Below are 8,118 nucleotides of genomic sequence, written 5' to 3' on the forward strand. Positions count from 1 at the left end.
TTGACTCTCCCATTGTGATTTACTTGACTCTAGCAAACAAACGAAATTTTACTTCTTATGTCAGGATATCACCGTTTGACAGAACTAGGCAAGACTTCTCAGCTTTTAGCGTTACACAAGTGTAGTGTTTCTTATGTATCACTTACATTCAACTGTTCTCCACAGGTGTTGAAGGCAGTGAAATATCAGAATCCCTAGTCCACGAATTGAACAACTGTTGTTGACATCTGAGGATCTGCAGATTAGTACTAATTCTTGTACCTGACCTAGTATGCTCCTCCAGTCGAGTCGCGGTTACACGGAGCAGCTCAATTGCTCAACAATGAGAATACCAGATTATTCCTCAGTTTTCGACTCTCTTATCGCGTTTGTTCGAGCACCGCAACATTTCTGACCGCATGGTAAAACAAAAACAGAGAATCTAGCATAGAGACCACGTCACGGCCTTCTGTTCTGGATTCAAGCTCACTTTTCGGCTACCTCCTTCTATTCAAAAGGCTCGCATATGTACACTTTTCTCCGCACCCCGACACTCTCTCGGTGCTCAATAAGTTAACTAGCAAAGACCACACGAGGTCCAATTTCAGCATCGAACCCTACCCCATTAGCACAGCATTCTGGTAGCTTGCTTTGTACGGTTAGTAGGCTCCGCTGGTTTATGTACTTTAATGAGTGCAGCGGAAGCGAAGTTCTCGTTTGACTCCGCGTGATAATAAGTATCGCAGCTCATAGGCTTTTAATGTCCTTGTGGGTGTCTAATTTCTCGTGGGGGACAAATGCCAAATGATTTTCAGGTATGAGAGATACGTGACGACAGAGGATGAGGCAATTACCGAGTTTGAGAGATGGTTAGAAAACGTCTGTTACTGGGCAATGTGGAAGCCACCAGAGAGGACTGATGGTATTCAGCGCTGCAGGGCGTCAGTTCCTCCGGGCGGCCAGTCCTCTCGACATCATAAGCGGGCCAGGGGAAGAGTTGGGAGTAAAGCATCTGGGCATTGGCCAGAACGCAGGATGGATAGGTATTTGACCATCAGAAATTCATAGGAATGATCCCAAATATTATGCTGCATGGTCTTGCTCGCTGATTTAATTGCCTATGCGCTGAAGTGCAATTTCAAGTTTATCATATATTTTATTCAATTAGTGTAATTTCTAATTGGGATATTTCATTATTCAGTACATTATCTGGTGTTGGTCCGCTATTATATTTGAGACCACATCCAGTTTCTCCCAGGCGTGCTCAATCAGGATTTGGGAAATTTTTCATTTCTTTCGGGTCATAAGATTACGCCACAAAAGTTGAATTCGCACTGGACCTTTGGTCTTTTTTTCCTGGGATCCAACTGAGGTTTTGGCTGGAGCTTGCTAGCACTAACCTATAATTTAAGCTAGATAAATCGTTGTTAGCTGCGGTTTCGATTTGTTACATAGTTAAAAAGAGTACTACTAGAGCTACTAAAAATGTTAGCAGCCAAGTAAGTTGAATACACAATTTATGAATCTCTTAGAAACTAGGAACCTGATGTAATTCTCTAGGTAGATAAGACTATCGGGCTCAGTTGTTATTCTTGTAGTTCCTATCTTTACCCTGTGCTTATCGTTTGAGGAATTGTAAATATTAGCTATAACACGAAGTTATGGGTTAAATCATTAGCTTAGCCAACTCTAGTCTGTATCTGGGCAAATGTAGCTGTGGATGTGTTAGCTAACTTTGGTACGCTAGGCAACTCGAGCCAGGTTACTGTAGCAAGTTAGCCGCATAACCTTGGTTCAATTATCATAAGTCCTACTGTACGCCAGTCACGTCTAAGACGGGCCAAGTGAGAATGTCAGATGGTTTTTATTGCTTTACACGTAAGCTAAACGACCCAGCGATACCTAGAATAGAGAAGTGCGAAATGGGGCAGTATCAGTTGCTCCCGGTGCGGTGCTGACTTTGTCCAAAAAACTTGAGAGGCTGCCATGAAGATCATTCTTGGAGGGATCCAGTTTAATTATTACTATGGACTGAGAAGAACCGTAGTTATGTTTGTGAGGAGCAAACCATAATTTGGCCTCCAAAATTGAGTTTTTCTGACGAGCAACTAGTTCTACGCAATGGTGTTTGCATACATATTCGCTATTTGGTGCCTGCCGCTGATAATTCTTGTGGAGTTGAGATTTCTCACGCCTTACAGACTATGCCTTACTCCTATAATCCTCTCCTCATAGTGAATATGAATGCAACGTGCTGTACATTGGAAACTGAAGCCAGCTTGTGAAGAGCCACAACCATGTGTGAAAGATGCCGTATGGTGCCCGAGGGAGAACTTGCTTTGAAGTATTCGGACTAGTGATACTGGAAACGGTAGGATGCACACGGTGTGTACTAAAGGGCTGCTTCACTCAGGACCCTACTGTCAGCAATGAGATGAAACAGTGATGAAAGGACAATGAGATGGTGATCTAAATGATTTTTGGAACAAGATAAGTATGATTCCTCAAAATTCTTTAGATGGCACTGGAGCCAAACTGAAAGAGCGAATCCATTCACTCACTGAGTAAGTGTTGTGGTTGTATTGAAGCTTGCGTACTAACTACTTGATATGTATAACAGTCACAGTGTGATTAATGTCTCTCAAACCACTCTCTCTTTTTCCCATCTCTCTTAGTGTATGGTCAGGTCTTCCACCTGCTACTAGCAGAAAGTGGTACCTAAGGGACTGCTACAGAAGATAAGACGCTACTTGAAATAAAGTTCAAATGGCGCAAAATAATGGTGGTTGGATCTCAATAAATGATGTACTAGCTGTAAATCTCCAAAGAGTATATTCAGCAGAAGTTAAAGCTGAAGAAAACAAAAAGGAACCTTTGTGTCGGCAAAAAGTAGGACTTTTCAACGTCTTTTGATTTCCATATTGTAAATAAACAATCTCTTTGCCCAAGTATGGTCACGGTTATGATATTTTTATATGTCAGCTGTGAACTTAAATAATAATGTATTGATTTCAGCAACACAGAAAGGTGTTGGACAAAGGCAACCGAAGGGAACTAATGCATTGTTAAAGGAACAAAGGTGAGTATTCTAACAAAACCTAATGTGTTGGAAAGTATGCTTGTAATGGTTGTTTTAACACTGAGTATACCAAGCATTAGGACACCTTCTTAAATTGTTGCAGCCCCCTGTCCCTTGCCCCAGAACAGCCTCAATTCTTTGGGGAATGGACTTCAAGGTGTGCACAGGGATGCTGGCCCATGTTGACTACAATGATTCCACAGTTGTAGGTTGGCTAGATGTCCTTTGGGTAGTGGATATATTCTTGATACAATGGGAAACTGAGTGAAAACCCCAGGTCGTTGCAGTTCTTACACAACCGTGGCGCCTGGCACCTACTACCATACCCTGTTCAAAGGCACTTAAATTTTTGTCTTGCCTATTCACCCTCTGAATGGCACACATACACAATCCATTTCTCAATTGTCTCAAGGCATAAGAATCCTTCTTTAATCTGTCTCTCCTTTATCTACATGCGAATGAGTGGATTTAACAAATTACATCATTAGGGATCATAGCTTCACATGGATTCACCTGGTCAGTCTATGTCATGGAAAAAGCAGGTTGTCCTAATGTTTGTATACTCGAGTGTATATTGCCCTGTTTATGTATTTTTCTTCGAAATTTCCACTGGAACACTGTATCACAGTCAGGTGAGCTTGAGATGGGTCGTTGTGAATTATCTCTCCTTGTTCTTCCACTATGACCAGCAAGTGATCTCTCATTTGTTACAGGAACGCTTACCAACAGTGCCTTTAGCCGGAATGTACAACAAATCTGGTGGAAAAGTTCGTCTCACCTTCAAACTGGAACAGAATCAACTGTGGATTGGAACTAAGGTGAGATGACCCCTGGTTTAGTTGGATTTTGTATAAGGAAAAAGTGTTATGGCACTCACCAATTATCTGTGTATTTCTCCCTACAGAGAGGACAGAGAAAAATCCCAATGGGCTCCATCAAACATGTGGTGACTGAACCATTGAAGGCATGAGGATTATCACATGATGGTAAACGTTCCTTACTACAAATGCACAAGCCAGATTGACAGTTGAGTGTAATGTATGTTTTTTTCCATAACCATACATTACTTTGTATTTTGTCAAAGTAGCTATCTTATTTATGGTGCAATTAATTTTCTCTCATTCACATTTCCTAGGCATTTTTTCAGTTGGGTCCAACAGAAGCCTCTCAGTATTGGGTCTACTGGGTGCCAATTCAGTTTGTTGATGCAATCAAAGACACAGTCCTTGGAAAGTGGCAGTATTTCTAATGTGCCTCTATTATTGACAGTGAAAAACTGTGATCTAGAACAGGAACATATGAAAATGGGGATCTGGAGACAACAAGGAATCCTAAGGAACTTAACATTGAAGCATATTAGAGAAGCAAACTGAAGGATGCCAATGGACAATTCATATTATTTGGGGTTTCAAGTGCACTATGAGGCATCATCATATTCCTCAGCCCAGTTCATCATACATTTCTTTGAGCAAACCCAAGGGAAAACAATAAAACTAAATGTACAGAGATTGCTGATGCATTTCTCAGTTATTCTTAAAGTAATAAAATGTATTTAAGGGAAAAAAAGAAAAAAGCTGGACTAGTATGTGGTAGCCTATGTTTATTCATTCTATGGATCAACACAAGCAAATTTGCCAAAGTTGAATACAGTTTGTAATGGTCTCAAGATATTGGTTTACTTGTAGTCATGATAAATGTTCATGTTAACAGAAATTATTGAAACATCTAATGGAATTGAAGATTCCCTCAGCAGAAATAGATCACTATATAACTTAAAGTAGTAAGAAACTTACTCATGTAAGTTTTGCTATTTATAATCATAATTTATAGTTGAGGGGGGATTTCTGTTGATTATTTAAAAAGAAGAGTGGGTGCTGTGGTATGGTGTGGAATAGTCTCACAGATGATTCAGAATATGTTTCTATTAAGCATCAGGCCAGACATTGAGCATTACTGCAATCCAGTGTCATGCTATCATGAGATCTCTGTCACATGCAAAGGGAATTAGTATAATCACATGGTTTAGATCAGGGATGGGCAACTGATGGGGGCCACAAAAAATCTGAACTCATCATGAGGGGCTGCAGTTGCTCGTGATTCCCCTCCCCCATCACCACATTAGCAGCCTCCCTCTTGACAGTGGATATTATGTCATTTTGCTTTAGTTTATTTAGTACGGTTCTACACATTTTGCCATGGGGTATAGAGAAAATGTTGCTGTTTTAAAGCAAGTTTGCTGCAATTCTACACAGTTTGTCATGTTTCAGAGACAAGATCTTGCAATTATATAACACATTTTAATATAATTCTAAAAAATTTGCAATGGGGCAAAGAGGAAAACTTGCTGTTTTACAGCTAATTTCCTGTAATTCTACACATTTTGCCATAGGGTGGACAGAGAGAAATGTTTTTAAAATTATATCTGAGTAAGACTGACTAACAAAATCAATGGGGGCCTCCCGGATGGTAAATCGACCATGATTACTAAGTTTAGATAATGTAGCTGGCCGCTAGACTAATTTACCAATCTAATTTTATTTTGCTGAAATGGGCTATGTGAGTGACTATCAGTGACTGACATAGCAAGAGAAAAACTAATGCTCAACCAAATGTTGAAATTGCACCTTGTGTATTCTACTTTTCTAGCTTGCAACAGCAACTTGAGACACCCACTGAGTTAAAAATTTAAAAAAATACATTTGATCCGAGGGCCCATCCCTGGTTTAGATGCACTATGCTGTTCCTACAGGAGAGGGCCACAATGTCACACTTTTACATTTCTTGTTGATAGCAATATCAACTGCCGTGGGTATAATTTTTCAGAAATGCAAAGGCCTTAATGTATTACATATACAGATAAGAACCAGTAACTGCAACATTCAAATACTTTATTTTATTTAAAGTATTTAATAAATATACAAATACTAAAAAGCATATGAAGTCCAAGTTTGCTTTGCATTTGCCAATGTCCATTCAAATTTCCAAAGCCTAAAAATGTATTTTTTCAAATCTGCAAAAAATATACAGACGCTTTAAAAGCAAATAACTGAAATAAGTTGTTTTGGACTGACGTTGTAGTGATATTAACTGGTTATACCTTTGCTAGTAATAAGGTCATCAACTGAGCAGATACTGAACTAAATGTCAATTAAGCAACCAGCTTATAAGAGCATATCAGTGTTGTCTGGCATTAAAAAACATATCATATTGCAACCATCTCTTGGAGTTGTCAGAGAACCGTCAATTTAAACATTGTACTTGACATACAATTATGATGCTGAAAATGATAATATTACAATGGTTACAGTTGTTATAATAATACTTCCGTTTCCAGTCTATGAATAATGAGTACTTTTTATTGACATCGACATGGCTAGAGAAAGACCTTTAACCCAGGTGGCTCCAAGTTTCCAGTAAAGATCATCACCATTTGGAATACTCTAGTAATTTTAGTGACATTTTGCTGGCCTCTCAATGGGTTATTATTCATCCTTGGTTGTATCTCCTCAGACCTTATTAATATAAAAAATTCACCTAACTGGTCAACAAATGCAGTCCAGTAGTCTTACACATTTTCATAATAATGGTTAAATCTGATTGCGCAAACAGCCCTCTCTTGTCAGTATAATTGTGACATCATACAGGCTGGTTTAATGGCTCTTTCAAACTACCAAACATTGTAATGTAGAATCTCTGAAACATGGTCAATGATTTTGTGTTATATTAGCTATACAGTAGTTAATCAATTATACAGAAGAAATATATAAACGCAACATGCAACAATTTCAAAGATTTTACTGAGTTACAGTTCATATATTGAAATAAATTCATAGATTTCACATGACTGGGTAATACAGATATGCATCTGTTCGATATCTTAAAGGCATGACTATGAGCCTCAGGATCTCGTCACTATCTCTGTGCATTCAAATTGCCATCGATAGAATCAATTTTGTTTGCTGTCTGTAGCTTATGCCTGCCAATACCATAACCCCACCGCCACCATGTTGCACTCTGTTCACAACGTTGACATCCGCAAACCGCTCGCCAACACGACACCATACACGTCGTCTGCGGTTGTGAGGCCGGTTGGATGTACTGCAAAATTCTCTAAAACAATGTTGGAGGCATCTTATGGTAGAGAAATTAACAAGCGATTATCTGGCAACAGCTCTGGTGGACATTTCTGCAGTCAGCATGCCAATTGCACCCTCCCTCAAAATTTGAGACTTGTGGCATTGTGTTGTGTGACAAAACTGCACATTTTAAAGTGGGTTTTTAATGTCCAAAGCACAAGGTGCACTTGTGTAATGATCATGCTGTTTAAACAGCTTCTTGATATGCCACACCTGTCAGGTGGATTGATTATCTTGTCACCAGAGAAATGCTTACTAACAGGGATGTAAAGAAATATGTGCACAAAATTTGAGAGAAATATTATTTTTGTGTGTATGGAAAATTTCTGAGATATTTTATTTCAGCCCAAGAAACATGGGACAAACACTTTACATGTTGCGCTTATATTTTTGTTCTGTGTAGTTAAAAAATGTCCCCAAACCACTACAGGCAGCAGTGTTAGCAGCACTTATTCAGCAACCAATGTTTGCCTAACTAGTGTGTACCATAATCCATTATCAACAGTCTCCCTCATCTGTATAAAGTTCCAAAGCTCAAACAAAAGGTAGATATGAGTGTTGGACATCTTTCTTTTTACAGGCCAAAGAGTACCATCCAATATGCCACGTTACAAACCTCATATGTTGCCTAGGTTAGAGACGCCGTACCAGGTTTTTTTCATGTGTTATGAGGAAAAAGCTACAACAATTTTGAGCATGTTGATTTTCCTCAGGTAAACCAAGAAAAAAAATACATTAACTGATTGTCAGTTACAAAGGAAATGTACTTCTGTTCATGTTATTAATTTATGGGTTAATACTTAAAGTATGTTGATTGAGCTTCACTGCTTGAAATGTAAAGGAATAAAAATGATAATTGTTTACATTTATGATGTTTTGTAATTCTTAGAATAGAAATGGTCTCAGTGGGATGCCGTAGGCTAG

General features: G+C 38.9%; 1 pseudogene; it reads left to right on the forward strand.

The window, feature by feature from the left end:
• Positions 1–2,287: 2,287 nt before the first annotated feature.
• On the forward strand, positions 2,288–4,566 carry LOC112078308 (ubiquitin domain-containing protein UBFD1-like; annotated as a pseudogene).
• Positions 4,567–8,118: the final 3,552 nt, after the last annotated feature.

The sequence above is a fragment of the Salvelinus sp. IW2-2015 genome, unplaced genomic scaffold (assembly GCF_002910315.2).
Source record: "Salvelinus sp. IW2-2015 unplaced genomic scaffold, ASM291031v2 Un_scaffold5531, whole genome shotgun sequence".
Lineage (NCBI taxonomy): Eukaryota > Metazoa > Chordata > Actinopteri > Salmoniformes > Salmonidae > Salvelinus > Salvelinus sp. IW2-2015.